The sequence below is a fragment of the Pygoscelis adeliae genome, unplaced genomic scaffold, assembly GCF_000699105.1.
Source record: "Pygoscelis adeliae isolate BGI_AS28 unplaced genomic scaffold, ASM69910v1 Scaffold48, whole genome shotgun sequence".
In the NCBI taxonomy this organism is placed as follows: Eukaryota; Metazoa; Chordata; class Aves; order Sphenisciformes; family Spheniscidae; genus Pygoscelis; species Pygoscelis adeliae.
This window is the reverse complement of record NW_008825618.1, coordinates 5,380,445-5,384,346: the sequence shown is the minus strand read 5'-3', so window position 1 is coordinate 5,384,346 and position 3,902 is coordinate 5,380,445. Positions and strand designations below refer to the sequence as shown.

The window sequence follows — 3,902 nt, the reverse complement described above, 5'->3', positions numbered from 1 at the left end:
GAGGAGCGGCGGAGGCCGCCGCGCCGCGCTGCGCTGCGCTGCCCTGCCAGGAAGGGGTGATACTCTTCAACTTCTCCGTCTGCAGATGCAAACTCATCCCATTGACTCCAGCGAAGTTACATCTGCCTGTAACAGGGCTAAATTTGGTTGTGGAGCTGATGGTATCAAGGCAGATGTCAGTGAGTAATGAACTAAGCATTACCCATCACGCAACCATTTAGTGTCAGTCTTCATTAACAAACCCAGGCAAAAAAGTACACGCGTTCCCAGGACTTCACTAGCAAAGCACGCTCTTAAAATAGAGGCATATCCTTTAAAAACCTTCTTTACTTAAACATAGAAAATTATTGCTATTGGAAGGGGAACTTTTTGGAAAGCGGGCCGTCTTTCTAAAGAGAAATCTGAATCAGTGATGAAAAACTATTTCTACTTCTCTTTTTGTCCCCTTTCATTTTTGACATGCAAAATAAGTTGGCTTTGTTCAGTTGTGAAATCCTTTGAACTTTTGTGATTAAAACCACTATATTAGGAAGCAAAAGTCACGATAGGAAGAAATAGTCTGTAATGACTTTAGGAAGTTTTACACCAGAAATGGGTTAAAGTATTTTTTTTTAACTCCTGCTACGTATTCACTTAGTACATTTAAAAGCAAACCATATGCATTGCGTTAATTGAATTTAGAATTTCCCATTAAGTCCTGTAAGTACACGTCTTGTTTTCCCGGGGGACTTTTTAGAGGAAATGTTAGGTGGGGATGAGACAAGAAGAATGGAGCATTTCCTCGATCAGGGATTAATTCTGGGTAGGTGGCAGGATCCCCAGGAGTTTGGTGAAGGTTTCGAAGTTTTAATTGGGAGTAGCATCTCAAGTTTATCAAGTACTCTTGCGTTACCATCATCATTGCCTACCGTTGTTCCCACCGAAGGAAAAACTCGCTGCGGATTTCTGCCAGTATTTTTCAATAATGGACATATTTGCTGCATCTCCGTAAGTTTTCTTTACAGAAAAGTTTTCTGATCTGTCTTTAAAAAAAAAAAAGGAAACTGACAGGAATGCGGTGGACTGCTCAGTTCAGTGTTTTTATTCCTAGCATTGCGTGACAAATGATCATTTTCTATATGCACCAGGTGGGAAGCCAGCTAAAATAAAACGAAGTTTAGCTCCAGTCTCTGGCTCTGCACTTTTACGATGCTACACAGCTAAAGCTTTTCTTGGGCTTAAGAAAGGTACGACGTAACATCTGAGAGTAAAGCGGCCTGGCCGGTTATAAAGCGGGCTTTACCGAGCTCTTTGAATTCCCGAAAGTCAAAGGCTACGAGCCGGGGTTGCGTTGCTTTAGTGGGCCTGCTGCGCCGGTGGAAAACAGGCTGGGCTCAGTCGCGGAGGAAGGGGCAGGCTTTCGCATCCCCGGCCCGTGATGGGTTTATGCCTACAGAGGTCACTCTTCCAATGCAGAAGAGGCGGCTGCTCTGGCCTCGCCTCTGCCAGCTCCGACCTGCTTTCGCTTTTTTAACTTGCCTTGATAGCTTTTATTAGCCATCAGTGAAATGAAGGTATCCGAGCAGCTGAATTCAGCCCATCTCACAGTGCCTGGGGATATGCTTCCTTTATGAAATACAAGTTGTGTTTCCATTTGGCTAATTCTAAACTATCTGACTACAAAAAAGGTTTGGATGTTGTTAATGGTAGATCTAATGATAATATCTAATTACTTTTCCAACTTAAATGCACGCTTAAAAATAGGTTGTGCTGTTGATGTAATTGAGTTTTCTTGAGTGATTCATTGAGGCTTAATCACCGCAGTGAAGAAGTACACTATTAAAATTAGTCTTTTCAATTGCTGGGGCTAGTGATTTATAGGCCACTTGGAGACCCGTAGTTCGAGGAAGCTTACAAATGCATTACCGATATTGCTGCCGGTGAGACAGCTCCACTCCTCCGAGCAGGATTTCTTACTAATTCTTGTCACAATTGTTTGCCTGAAGGATACGGAATAATTTCTCCTTAGACGAGGTTGTCCTCGCTCTGGATTCAAGCTGCATGTTAGCTCGAGAAGTAAGCTGCTGAATGGATCTTGGCGTAGTATCATAATAAAGCGCCTTTTTAGGTTTGAAATAATAACTATCTTTGGTGCCGGTTAATTTATTCAGGGAAGCTGTGCATTTAACTCTATTGAAAGCCTCAACACATAAATCTGCTGAACAGGTAGGCAATTAAATGCTGGGAGAAGTTGTTAGTCAGGTTAATATAAAGTGCGAAATAATAAATTTTAGGTTAAGGTGAATGCGTAAACTGAACTGGTTCAGCACTGAAGTTTAGAGGTTGTAATTTCTAGCAGGTGGCTGGGATGGAGAGCACGCAGTAGCTGTTTGAAGGCAGAGCTCCCTCCCCCATCCCCCCCCCTCCCTTTTTAGAGATCTGCTTTCATTGCCTCGACCGAATCACAAGAGGTGTGTTTTAAGTGACGTGCAGAAAAAAAATTATACCTGCGACTTTATTGCTTGGGAGGTTAAAAGTCATTGTTGCAGATGGCTTTGGTAGACTTTACAGACTTCTCATCTGAAGAACCTTAGATCTCGTGATCTCGAAAACACAGAGGAAAAATTACCCTGTAGACTTAACTCCTGTTGACATTTTTTAATGGGGGACTTTCTGCCTGTGTTGTTTCTGCCAAGACAAACAATGTATATAAGATAGCACGGATCACCTCGGTTTCACCTCACAAGGGCTCAGCACCGCCTTTGACAGGCGGGACAGCACCTAGTGTTACGGGGCGCCTTTTAGTCAAACGGCAGAGAAATCTCATTCAAAAAACCATTGCTTATGTCTAAGCGTCGCTATTCCCTGCGTGCTATAGGCCGGTGAGCAAAGCGGCTCCCCCTTAGTGACATGTGGAAGGTTATCCTCACAAGTGGTGGGTTTGACACTGATTACGTTAGATTATATAGCTGTTCTTCTCTCCCTCTGATAACCCGTCATATATGGGATATTTCACAGCCCGTCTCCGAATGAATGCTAACATGTCAGAAACTGATAAAATAAACTACAATTGATGACCCTGTTAAATGGTCTATTCAGTAGCACATAGACTAGTCTGCTTCTCATTGTATCTGAAATTCTTATTTTTGTAGGTAAACAAATGCACATTCACTACCGATTGAATAGCCCCTTGAACTATGCTCCGCAGTCTGCATTTGGGTTAATCTTGTCGGTTTTAATATAGAGAGGAAAAAAGGAGAAAGCACCAGGGGTGGAATTGTTAGTGCTTTCACATCCACATTCCTCACATTTTGTCAGGATGATAAACTGTAGGTAATGGACAGCCGTTGTTTCACAGGACAGGCGAGCCAGCCGGAGCACAAAGAGCTTGCTAAAACGATATCTCACAACATGTTTGGGAGCCTCTCGGCTAGACAAGAATTTATTTGGGAGCCCTGTGTCATGGGACCGCACTTTCTAACCTCAGCAATCACAGCTTCAAGCTGAAGAAACAGGAGTGGAAGGTTAAAATGATTTAAACACATGCTCCTAAATTGTACCCAAAACATAGCTGTTGACACTTGGCATGCTAATACAAGGAGTGAGTGGTGGCTTCCAGTCCATTTGATATCTCTGGCACTCGTAGCCAGGTCTCCGAAGCGCAAGTGAACTAGCAAGATGAATTCAGAACAAACCGAAGGCCGAATTCTTGAGCTGGTTGTTTTCCCCAGCCTTTTTTTATACGTGGCGTGTAATTGCTATATTAGTTATAGTCATTATCTTAAAGCATGTTATCTGTAAGCTGTGCTACGTTATTTCACTTCGTTTAATGAAGTAATTGCCTTTAGAAAGGCAGTGACTAAAAGTCAAGCTAAAATCACTTAAGTTCTCCGTCTTCCCACACACAAGAATGCCTCCCTCCC

The 3,902-nt window shown here is 42.9% G+C and overlaps 1 protein-coding gene across 1 annotated transcript in view; it reads left to right on the top strand.

Moving 5' to 3' along the window:
• EFNB2 (ephrin-B2) overlaps positions 1-3,902 on the top strand; it is a 43,225-nt gene that overhangs the window by 1,242 nt on the left and 38,081 nt on the right. The gene's annotated exons all lie outside the window — the stretch shown is intronic.